Below are 12,904 nucleotides of genomic sequence, written 5' to 3'. Positions count from 1 at the left end.
TGTTGACATAGATCTTCTTCTTATTGTTGATATCAGGTGATGAACGGAATACTTAATCTTGACTTTCTGTTTAGATCTCTTCAAACGGATGCTTAGAATAAAGTTGGCCTCATCTGATGTTTATCCCTTTAAATTCTCTCATTTTTTTCTATTTATTTATCCTGGCAGCCCGATTGCTTCCTAGAGTCGGGTTGTAGGCCTATGTTGGGTTGAAAAGAACCTGACCAACACCATCTCATCAGCAACTCTCTGAATTCCTTGAGGTCCAGCAGTTCCAGAAACGTTAGCCTGCTCTCTTCTACTACTAATTCATTAAGTCTTCTATTACTTCCTTTAAGAACTTTTGATGAACACTCTTGCTTTTTCAGGGCTTTTAAAGTTTAAAAGGCCTAGCTTTTAAAGTCGGACCGTATATATTCTTGCAGCGCTTAGAACTTGTTCTTTCATTAGTTCAAAGCGAACTGCACTTTATGATTGCCATGACTACAGCTTGAAACGTGGTCATACGAACATCATCCAGTTAGACTGACTAATACCTTCGTTAGACCAACCTCCACCCCATCCTTACGTCATTTATATGACGGCTCCTTCCTACTTCATGCTTGTTAAGAGATCCAACATCCGATGTCTGTTCTTGATAACAGTTTCTTCATTTTCTTGATTACTTTCACCAATCCCCATACTATTGCTTTTACAATTTTTTTACTCGCTTATCCATGGTATTTATTCCGCTGATGTATTATCTTTTAGCATCCCTTTTAATTGGCCACAACCAGCTGATGCTAATTTGTGCAGCATCTCCGTAGCTGATTTGTGGTTCTAATAGCTGCTGAATTTAGTTAATTTTGTATGATTTTCTACCATTTTTTCATTAAATTTATTTTACATCCAAATCGATCATCTTTATTTTTTGTACCAATCATAAAAATTTCAACGATATTTATATTCTAAGTTATTTATTTGTATAGATTATGTTTTATTACATTTAAATTTTTTTTTTTTTAATTTCATCGAATGACGAGTAAGTCGTCATTGGATGAAAGAGAATCATTTACTGATTCCATTAGTTAATACCTTGCTGTTTCAGTACTTAACCAGCAAAATTAAATGTATAAGTTGATTATTGCAGATCGTATTGATGAGATTAAACGAGGCGAGTGCTGTAATAAAAACACCATTAACGGAATGGCCCACTCTTCGTCATGGCCGCCCTTTAATTTACTTTTAAATTTAATTGCTGTTTTCATTACCTATTATAAAAAATTTAATTAAATTAATTAATATCTAATTTTTTTGTTTTTTAACTTCAATTACTAAAAATGTTAACAAATTTTAATTCTGTCACAATAAAATTGAGACAACAACTCTCAACTGTAACAATTAAATTTGGTATGCTAATTGCCTGCATAAATAAGATTAGAGTTTAGCCCTTAACGGTGTGAGTTCAGTTTCCTAGGCACTCTGCCAAAAAAAAAAAGACGGCTATCTGGGCTTTGTGTGTCTTGTAGAAGAAGTAACAGCTCTTTCTTTCCCTTAAAGATCCATATATTTCTGCTTGATTATCTCTTCACCAAGTGTGATGGTATCCAAAGACTTTTATAGCCAAACCAAGCTTATGGGATTGCCGTGCATTTAGGCTGGATATAGAAAGGGCTGTTTTCCCTTTTTCCTGTAACTGCCAGCATTCTGTAACTCTCTAAATTGTTTAGTCCACAACAATTTAGTGGGTTTTTCTGTGGGATTTAGTGCTTTGTAGTACTAAAGCTAGATTGAATCTAAACTGGTAATTCATACAGGCACCAGGTTGAGATTAGTGGCCAGTTACCAAACTGGGTCGCTTAGATATGCGCCATTAGCCATGACCATCCCGGATGTGACGCTGGCTGTCCTTAAGTATACCCCCTGCCCAGTAGACGTCTACTGCTTTTCTTTTAAAGAGTATATTCTAAATTTAAAGAAAATATAATTACGTAAGAGAATGTTCTTTTCCCGAAGGTTTTTCCATTACTTAGATGTTTTCTTTGGCCTGTGTGTATGTGCACTTGTTCCCGTCACTCCAAGTTGCCCAATATCTCGCGTGTTCTTCAGTGAGCTCATATCCTGTCATCACCTGATCCTTCCTCCGTTTCCTGTCTTAGTCCTGTACTATTTTCCTTGTCTCTTTCACCTCGCTGTCTATCAACTTATCTTTATGAAATCTTTTCACTCCATTTTTTCCTTCGCATGTCTGTGGCAAGGCAGTAGGCTGCTATGGACCCTTTCCACTTTCATCTAGAATGTTTCCAATTTTTTTCTCTTCTCTCAGACATTCTACTAATCTTCGTCGAAGGGAGAGTGCATCTCTAATCTCCCGCTGCATTAATTAATTAATTAAGAGAAGTTAATCTCAATTTTTTATTGAGAGATTGGACCAATCAGAATACACTCGCTGTAGAGTTAAAGCTACTTCCGGTAAAGATTACTTGATCGTAACTATCCACATTGCATAGAGCAATGTCGTAAGTTTTTTTTTTTATAGTTTAAGTTTTCCACCATTACCAACTACTTGAATCCAAAGTTAAAGCAACGTATTTCTAAACTTTAAGTAGTAAAATCTTCTGTTTTGGGCTAACGGCCGAACTAAATGTATGAATATTAGATGAGAATTATTGTCTGATGGAGGCGCCACGGTAGCCGATCGGTTATAGGCGAGACCTACGGAGCTAATATGTATTGTTGGTTTAGTGGGTTCGATTCCCCTGGTCTTAGGCCTTGGATTTTATTTAATGGTTAATAAAAGAAATTTACAGTAAAGTATGTTTGCTAGTCGCCTCCGTCCACGATACCTAATTAGGTAGTTGGACGTTAAGCCCCGCCTGAAAAAATAGGCAATTACTCGTACTTTACTTTAATTTAATTTATTGGCTGATGGCCCGCCTAACTCTAAGGTGCCATTAAGTACAATTAGAGACATTATTTATTATTATTATTTTTTTAATGATTTAAGGCGCGTCAACATCTTAGGTTATTGTGCGCCCGGAACTTTTTTCAGTGCACTGCCGGCCTCCGTTATAGACAACACTGTCCACCACTGGACAGTAGCTGTAAGAAGCTCCGAGGAAAAAATAAAATCGAAGGGCCAACAGCTGGATTCGAACCCGGGATCTCCGCGTGGAAATCCAATACGCTAACCGCATAGCTAATCCCTTCCCTAGTTATTTTATTTTTTAAAAAAAAGGATTTAAGGCGCGTCAACATCACAGGTTATTGTGCGCCCACAGTTTTTTTCAGTGCACTGTACGGCCTCCGGACATTGTTCTCTCGATACAGACAATACTGTCCGTCACGGGATAAGTGAGCTGTAAGCAGCATCTAAGGGCCAGCAGCTGGATTCGAACCCGGGGATCTCCTAGCTTATCCCCTTACCTAGTTATTATTACTATTGTTTTAAAAAGTTTTCTGCAGTTTTCTTTAGACGTTAAAATAGTTTCATTTGAACTTGGTAGGCATATCACTTTGGACTGAAATTTTTTCTCAGCGTGTTATTGAGGGTCTGACGTCCGCTGTGACGCCACAATAGAATTCTGTTATAGTTAACATGTACAATATTAAAGTCGACTGTTTTTTTTTAATTTTAAAATTCAAGAATCCGGCGGGGCTCCTGTCCACCTGTCCTCTTCAACAGCAATCCTCTTCCTTGTACAGATCTGGTGCGCTACCTTGGGCTCTATATAGACTAGCGACTCACGTGGAAACCACAACACTAGACTTAAAAGACAAGCAATGACAAATCGTGCGAAACTGCTCTACAGACTTCTTGGACGACGCTCCAAATTACCAATTCAACTGAAACGCCAACCTCAAACCTATTTGGCCTTACGGACTAGAGCTGTTTGGGGTTCAGCCAAACCTACAAAACATACGGACAGTACAGGACATTTCAGTCAAAACTCCTCCGACTCAGATAGCTGACGCTCCTTTCTACGGTGACTAACCTCACTCTTCACACCGACCTCAACATTTCCTTTATAGACCAACTCGTCAAGACTAAATACCAAAAATTCCATACTACTCTCTCGACTAGCTCTAATCCTCTTGTACAGTCTCTCTCTTCCTCTGACATCCCTAATACTCCTCGCCGACTGAATCACCAGTGCCCCCGCCTTCCTTGTAGCCTGAAGGCCTAAACGCCATTATTCTCCTATCTCTCCTCTCTCCTTCTCACACTCTCCTCCTCGAATTCTCCTCTCTCCTATAGAGAGTGCTACCGCTGGGTAGCTTCTCTCCTCCTGCTCTCCTCCCGCACCAGTTCATCACTCTCTCCATATTTACTTATTGCATACGATTTGTACAGATTGTAAATTACAAAATAAATAATAAAAAAAAAAAAAAATTAAGCAATTTACTTAAATTACAACAAGTGAAAATCGCAAGATCGTTTAGACCATTTTTTCAAAAAAAAATGTTTTAAGTGTAAACTTTGAATATAATTAATCCTTTCAGATTAGCCTAAAACAAATGAAACATAGAAGAAAAACATATTTAACTTTGTAATTGCGGATGTACGTAACAAGCGCAAAAACCTTTAAAGAGTATGCAAGCACGTCCGGTAAAACATTTGTATAAAATTGCCCCGTTATCCCACTTTTATTACAAACTCACAGGAATACGGCGGTCCATTCGTGCACACTCTTGCATTCATGGAGTATGCTGGAATTATATTGTATGTTAGTCAACAACCACGCTGGAGGAATCTCTCTCTCTCTCTCTCTCTCTTTCTCTCTCTCACCCTTTGTAGTGAAATTGGATTTAGCTGGAGAAAACAGAGAAGATTATAAGGAAAACGGAGCGCTGATTCTTTCTCCTCACTGAGACGCTCTTTGTCCCGGGTGAGCGTGCTGGTTTTGGAAACACGTACGTACAATATTCCAGGGAATTTAGCCAACTAGTAGTATGTACCGAGTACACAACTGTATGTGGGCTACTCTAAATGCCAGGGACCTTTTTTTTAGCGAAAATCTCCTCGCACGTACAAAAGCACACACACACACACCGGAAACCCGTTCTAAAGGCTAATTTATCGTATAGTATTTGTTTCTACAAACAGCTGTCTGGCGTTATCACAATCTTTTCATTTTTCTCACACTTTGTGCTGATTTTTTTAAAAAAAATTTTATCTTATTTAGAAAACTCCAAATTAAAACAAAAAGAAAGTGCTAACGACACTGCAATTCTATCTCTTCATTTTGATCCTCTTACCGCTTCAAGGACTCTTCAAATGCACATTAATCACTTACAAGACTGGCTTTACAAATGACGAATCAAAACTAACGTTACTAAATCAAAATATATCATATTTACTCTCAAGACGACCCCTAGGGGGAAGTATACTAGCCACTTCTTCAGGGTATTTGGCGTCCCTGCGGGTATCCCAGCCTAACAACATGAACATGAGCAACATACACTGTTATACACCTCAATACATTTGTACGTCATCTGTGTACAAGGTGGGGGCTTATTAGCTCTCGGAACCGTTGTGCAGATTGTGTCAGGATGAAGAGGAAACGGCCTCTCATTGGCTGAGTGATTGCTCTTTGAAACCTTCGCAACTTTGAGACCAAAGGAGGTAGTAGCGCAAAAAGAACTAGAAGGGAAAGTCCTCAACCTTCTAACATAAGTAGGCGAGCTTTCATCTACTAGAACCAAAGGTATAAGGCACAATAAGCCTCTTTTGGCTACGGTGCCATGGGGCATAGGTCCCACCCTGATAATCTAATCTTAATCTCTACTCTACTAAGAAGAAAAATCCTACCTCCCATCTTCATGAGCCAAACTCCTGCTGGACCAAGTACGCTACTTTGGACTGTACCTAGAAGCAAACGGTTAACATGGAATCCTCCATACTGGACTGAAAAGACAAGAAAATAACTAACGCTGCAAAACTTCTCGCCAAACTACTTGAGACAAACGTTCGAAACTCAACCAACATTACAAAAAAACTCTTATATCTTCTGCTACTGCGACCTACTTCATACGCCATCGAAGTATTGGGGATAAGCGTTCCAACTCTCAACGCCTCCAGACACTACAATTAAAAAATACTCCGGAAAATTCTTAACGCTCCGATTTTTGTTTTGTTTTTAACCTCACCCAACCATAATGATCTCAAAATCCCTTCCGTTAAAGATCTTGCAATAACTATTTTCCCTAAAATTTCATTCCTCCACAACAGCTGAACGGATCAAATTCACTATTTGTGGTTTATTTACGTTTCTACCTCTTTATCTCTTAATTACTGATTAGGAGGGTTATAGTTTCGTAAGTTAGAACGATGAGAGAGACAGAGTATCGTGAAAATGTTAACCTCAGCTTCCTGGACAAGTTTTTATGGGCAGATTTTTGGACTAATTTATGGATATTCCAAATTTTGATCATAACTAGCTTTATTCCCAGTTGTATTTAATGTTTGATTTCAATATATTAAAGTTATGCTAAAGTTATAATAACTTGGCTTTATCTCTATAGAAAATAGTTACACAGCGCCTACAATACAATGTAAAACCCAGAATCCGTTGGTGGGTTAGTTGTCTCAGTGTTTGTTCTATGTGGGTAATCGAGTATAAATCGTGTAGGAGGAGGATAACGTGCGGAAGTTTGTTTCGATGATGATGATGAGCTATATAGTTTGTGCCTTTGTGGGGTTTGATAAACCCACCATACTAGTTACCATACCAACCGCTTTTACTAGGGGCTCTTTGTGTCTCCGTATGGGAGAGGTGGATATTCCGCGATTTAACTGGACATGATGGTTCAATTGCCTTGATTCAGAGTCTACTATAGATTACCCTACTCGGTAATCGAGCATCGATGTTTTTTTTAAAAAGTGACTTGGATCAGGTTTGGATAAAGAATGAACGAGATGGTTCCGGATGATCTGCTAGATTGAGCTGGAATTTTAGGCAATCATGTTTTCGTGGATTACTTCATGAACCATATGTTCATGGTTGTTGGGTGGCCGTAGTAAGGTGCGATTACAGTGTAATTTTGTTCATTTTTTTTTTCTAGTTCTAGCTCTTGGGTCACTAATGCCCATTTGCACAAGAGTTAAGTTTAAAAAATTTTAAACTGAATATTTTCAAAACTAAACGTCTTTAAAATTCAGTTGGCTTAACGGGGGTAAAACGGGACGAAACAAGTGCTATGGAAGTCTCTTTTTACAAAATATAACTGAACAAAACCTTACAAAAGTGTGTTTTAACTAAAAGAAAAATCTAAATATGGTTATTTGCTTTGGGTTGTCGATTTTTTTAACAAACAAAATATGAGTAAAATTAAATACATTTTATTTGATATTTTGTAAACACTTTTCCTTTATTTCAAAAATACTACAAAAGCATTTGTCGTCATTTGCGTTTTAGAACTGTAATGATCCAAACTAAAGGTTGTAGATAGCATTTAAATTGCTTTTGTGTCAGAAATACAGATAGAATATAAATTATCCACACAATTAGAAAATCTAAATCAACCCGCGTAAACAAACAAATGGTTGCCTAGGAATTGTGGGTCAGTGAGAAAGCTTGCACGGGTCAGTGTCTGACCCGCTGGTCATAGGTTCGCCATCACTGGACTAGGTCATCTTCAGGGCCAATTTACAAAGTTTACAATATTTTACATCATTGTAAACTTTGTAAATTGGCCCTGAAGATGACCTAGTCCCTAGGTCGAAAGCTCGGCATAATAAAGTTTGTCATGACTGAAAATGGCATTAATTTTTCATCCTAGTAAAAAACAATGTTTGGAAAATTTTTATACTTTAAAGAAAACGCAGGTAGATCCTGAGAGAGAAAGTCTGTATGTGTGTTCACCCCTCAGTTTTCTTTTCAAGTGTACCACTTAACCAATAAGGTTATTGATGGTTATTCATTATTAATTCAGAAAATGTAAGAATTCAAACTAATAAAAAAAGGTAGAAGTTCATGGAATTCTTCATTGTGTTCATCTTCTTCTACTTTTACAAGCTCTTCTTGAAATCTAATCAGAGATTACCATTTAGTTTTAATCAAACTACCTACCTGCCAATGAAGGGTAGTTTAAGTTCAATTTAAGTTTGAGTTCACTTTGATGGGCTACTTTTTAAGAAAACTAAGTAAAATGGAAATTCGCTCAGAACGGATGATAGTCATTTATATTTCCTTCTGATTTGGGTTTTCTTTCAAATACCTATTGATTGGAGTTAATTAATCTATTCCCCCTCCACTAGTTTCTGCAGCTTCTACTCTTATTCCAATTTCTATCTCGTCATTTCTATTTAAACCTCCCTCCCATTTATTTGCGAATTAATTAATCCTGAAGATAACACTATCTGTTGACGTTTCCATTGAAGTAGCTTTCTTGAACGCTTCTTTGATAAATATTTTCGTAGTATAAAAAAACAAAATCAAGCATGAAAGCTCATAGCTCGGATCTTTTTTTGTTTCTCTCACTTTTTCTCTTAATTAATATTGTGGACTGGCGCCACGACAGCCGAGCGGTTAGAGGCGAGACACGCAAAGCTAACATGTATTGTTGGTTTAGTGGGTTCGATTCCAGGTCTTAGGTCTTAGATTGTATTTAATGGTTAACATGATGGAATTTATTGTAAAGTATGTTAGGCTAGACCTGCAAAGCTAAGATGTATTGCGGTACTAGTATAGCCCTTAGATTGTATTTAATGGTTAATATGATGGAATTTATAGTAAAGTATGTTAGGCGGCTATAGGCAAGACCAGCAATGCTAAGATGTATTGTTGGTTTAGTGGGTTCGATTCCAGGTCTTAGAATTTGGTTTTTATTTAGTGGTTAATAGTAAAGTAGTTTCGAGAAAAATTGTCATTACTTTAATATTCTGGATTCAATAAGCCTCAACATGAATTCTGTCTGTATGTTCGCATATATGGAAGAAATAAAATCTTATTTAATATTTTATCAGGATTCTAGTTTAAACAAAATTTATTGTTATTTAATCTATGAGTAGAGATACTTATTTGCATGAGGCACTGTAGCTGTGACTGTGGAAGTGAAAGGAACAGCAGTTTGGAGATAACTTGCTCCCTAACGCCGTCTTGTCCCCATCTACGCCCAGATGTTCTGAGCATTACTTCCTTAGCCCATCTTCCAGCAAGATGGTGTGAATAATGGGGTATGACCTCAATCCAGACCTAAACCACTGCTCATACCTTGTCCATTGACCTGCTCCTTTGGAAGATCAGATTTTATCCCTTCTTGGGTTTAACATAAACAACAGCGTACACCTTTTTAAAGGATCGTGCCGGTTAACACTAAAATACGTGGCGTTTAATAAGAGCTTAAATTATATTTTTCTGCAAGAACCTAGAAATTTAAGCACAAAATCGTTGTAGTTATCCCCACTGCTTGATTTTTATGAATAGTAACAGCTAAAAAGTTTTTACTTTTAAATTTTGACAGTTATATTTATAAAATTTTGTAGAAATTTAATTTTTTTGTTTTGTTTATATTTACAGGAAGTTCCGAGATTGCGGGAGTGTTCATGGTGGGAGTTAATTTTGTTTGCTAAGAAAAAAGTGATATTTTCTAATCTGTGCGAAGAAATAGTAAAATCGCGTTTCCAAAATTCCGTTAAAAAAAGTCATGTGTTACTATATTTTTAACTAGTGTCAAGTTTCCAGTGGATGAGGCGAAGAAGACATCGATGGATATGTAACTGGCAAGACAATGGGTTACATTATCCCAACCGACAGCAAAGGCAGGTAGGGTAAAGGGTTATAGTGGTCCATATTCATGTGTCCAACGATGTGTCCATCTCTACTAAGGGAAAGGGCACTTAGTTGGATCAACAACTCAATTAAGCTTCATTAGTGATGAGCTCAGTGTGACTCTCTTCTACTTAACTTAATGCTACATACTTACCTACAAACACCACTACCTTCAGGGGGGTCTCCAAGCGGGCACTTCCCTTGGAGAAGTCAAATTCGTCAATTTGACTCGGCCGCGATACTTCCTTTGGTTAGCATTAACTGAAAGTAGAAAAGTCAAGTGAAGCTCAAACCCTTCAGGTACTCTTCGAAACTAAAAACATCTATATGGCCACTATAAGTCCTTCTTCGGAACTTCAAGTCCAAGTAGAGGAGAGTTGGTCAGTGCATTCTTGCATGTTTACTATTGCATGTTTAATATTGCATGCTTATTTGAATTTGTTCAAATTACTAATCTGATGTGTTTATTTTTTAGTTTCAGGAATTTCAATTAGGAATTTTTACTGTTCTCTGGATTTTATTATTATTTTTTTACACAAATTGGGCCAATTAGGGATCCACTAATCTCTTAGGACCAAATCATCTCTGAAGGGTCTCATTGTAGGGAGCTCCTAATCAAAAAGTAATTAGCTCCCACCACAATAAATCGGGACTATAACCTTGGAGAGGAACATTCTAAGTTCTTCCATAGTTATCTTAGGAGTTCTAAATTTCAGTACTCTTTACAACTCAAGCAATCTGCTATGAGATTAATGAAGAATATTCCGCCTTTATTTCAACATCTCCATAAAAAGGATATAGTAGCAACTTCTTAAATAAAAGAGTTGTTAGGGATTCTAAGTAGTGTCCTAGATATATGTAGACCCAACATCTGACTAGACTTGTAGGGAGAATGGATTAGCCATTTCTTCAGGGATATTGGTGACCATCAATGGGAAACCCACCCTTTATAACACAAAACACAGTTACTTTCCAGTCCCAGCTCCAAACTCCAAGAGACTGCAGCGACATTAATTTATGCTGTTACTTCTATTAATGGAGACTAGAATCAGCATTCTGGAAAAGAAATGTCACTCTGCTGACACAGATTATATTCTTCAAAATATTTGGAACACGGAAATTCTTCAGTCGCATAGACAGTCTCTTCCTTTAAGCAGTGATTGCTGTTCATCAGGAGCGACTTATAGTCCTATGTTTCCCAAAGCTTCTACTCCCGATAAGTAAAAGTGTTCTTGCCACTTCTGCACGGATCTTTTCGTCCCTGTACCTACTCCAGCCTAACAAATAACCTATAATATTAACACTAGCCACCCTAGCAGAAATTACAGATTAGGGCCTGCAGAGGTAGTTGATGTGTGCAACTATTTGGGCTTAGCGAACCCACAGGCAAACTTGAGCTCCCCACCACACACACACACACACACACACACACACACACACACACACACACACACACACACACACACTCATTTACACGTTGTACACTTTACGGACGTCTCCATTCTATAAGAAACACTGGACACTTAAGGAAGTCAAAGTAGAACTGTTAATAACCTGAAGCCGGGTCATCCGTGGTTACTCCTGCTTACTACGTCGGTGATTACGTGTAGGTCCCCTAGATGCACCTCTCACGGAACCTTCATACACCTCCCTGTAGCGCATGTTGCTACATGTGACTATATTTGGAGAGTAACGCCCCCAGTATATCGTGCACAGTCACTGGCCAGAGTACAGTCTCGAATCACTAATAGAGCCACGGACAGTTACACCGTTAGAACTACGGATTCTAAGTTGTAATTGCACTGTTTAGAGCGAAGGAAATCCTCACTCCTTAGGGATTATCTTTGTAGTGAATCTTGTCTATTTCTGCCAGCTGGCAACTCCTGTCAAGATCTCTAGAGGTTAGAGCTCTTCCCTTAGGGGCGAAGGGTAAGCTGTGAACATAAACTTCTAACAGCTCTACTTAAACCATGGTTTTTATCTGTGGAAAATCACTAAAGCTCCTCCAAAGGAAGTAATTCCACACTTGAAATTGTCCAAACCTAGAAACTAAACAACATATCCTTTAATAAACCACACCTGGAACAGCTTCAGATCCTTTAAAAGATGGGAGAAACAATTTGATCATCTCTTTTCCCAAGATTCTGTCTTAGAAAAGGCTTTCTTGGACATAGTTTGTTCCTTGAGCCTTCCAGCATCAATTTGCTGCCTCCAGAATTTAGTTCCTTCTGCTTGCTATATCCAGGCAAGCCAAAGAGTTAGAAGGCGTACTGATGTTTATTTTGGGAATGGGAGAGACCCCCTTATAATCCGTTTTACTTGGGGTTTATTTTTAATCAGGCCCACTTGATAGAGCTTTATTATATTATTATTATATTTTTAGCTTTTACAGGAGATATTAAATAGCTGGAAGTGTTTGTAACGGGAGTTGTTTTTCATTCATAATTATTCCAAGTATGAAGTATTTTGAATTGGTGCGTAAAAAATCCAAAAGTATTTCGGGTATTCCAAATTCCGTTCAGAAATGTAATAAGTCAGTTTAACATATTTTCATTCTTTAAACTGTGTCAAGTGTCATGTGATGGGTTTAAACCAAGGTCATCATCAAGAACTGTTTGTTGTCCATCAAGAACTGGTGGTTCATCAAAAATGGATATGTAAGTTTATTAAATGGTGCAAATTATTTTGTATGCAATTACTGAACAATTTTTTGCAAGAACGTGTTTTTTAAAATTGCAATTTCTTGAACATGTGTCTGGACCTAAAAGATGCTGTTTCAATCATATGATTGCTTCTGCTAGTTTTATTTTCTTATTAATTGAAAATCTTATATTATTAACTTGATATTTATAACATTGATATTATCTGTTATACTGGCATTCTTTTTTGATCTTTAAAATCGATAATAGTTGTTGGATCGTTGGAAACGATCTCTATTGGCTAGAACGTGCTTTACATTCTCCAGGATAAATAACAATGACAATATACGGATTCACATGCTCTGAGAAGTGAGGAAACTTTATCTACTTGGGCTTCGATGAGAATTCTTTTATTCTGGACTTTAAATACGGTGATCAAGCTGTAAAGTAGTATCTTCTCACAAAAATTCACGTCAAGGCCTTGGGGCTATAAGGATGATTGTAGGCCTATTA

General features: G+C 37.5%; 1 protein-coding gene across 1 annotated transcript in view; it reads left to right on the top strand.

Moving 5' to 3' along the window:
* Window positions 1–11,207: 11,207 nt before the first annotated feature.
* LOC141457701 (pyrokinin-1 receptor-like) overlaps window positions 11,208–12,904 on the top strand; it is a 179,466-nt gene continuing 177,769 nt past the window's right edge. Inside the window, exon 1 of the mRNA XM_074134903.1 lies at window positions 11,208–12,409. The gene's annotated coding sequence lies outside the window, so the exon portion shown is untranslated. The remainder of the gene's footprint in view (window positions 12,410–12,904) is intronic.

Source organism: Rhodnius prolixus, unplaced genomic scaffold (assembly GCF_049639745.1).
Source record: "Rhodnius prolixus isolate KJV_2025 unplaced genomic scaffold, Rpr scaffold_5, whole genome shotgun sequence".
Lineage (NCBI taxonomy): Eukaryota > Metazoa > Arthropoda > Insecta > Hemiptera > Reduviidae > Rhodnius > Rhodnius prolixus.
This window is presented reverse-complemented; position numbering and strand designations above follow the sequence as displayed.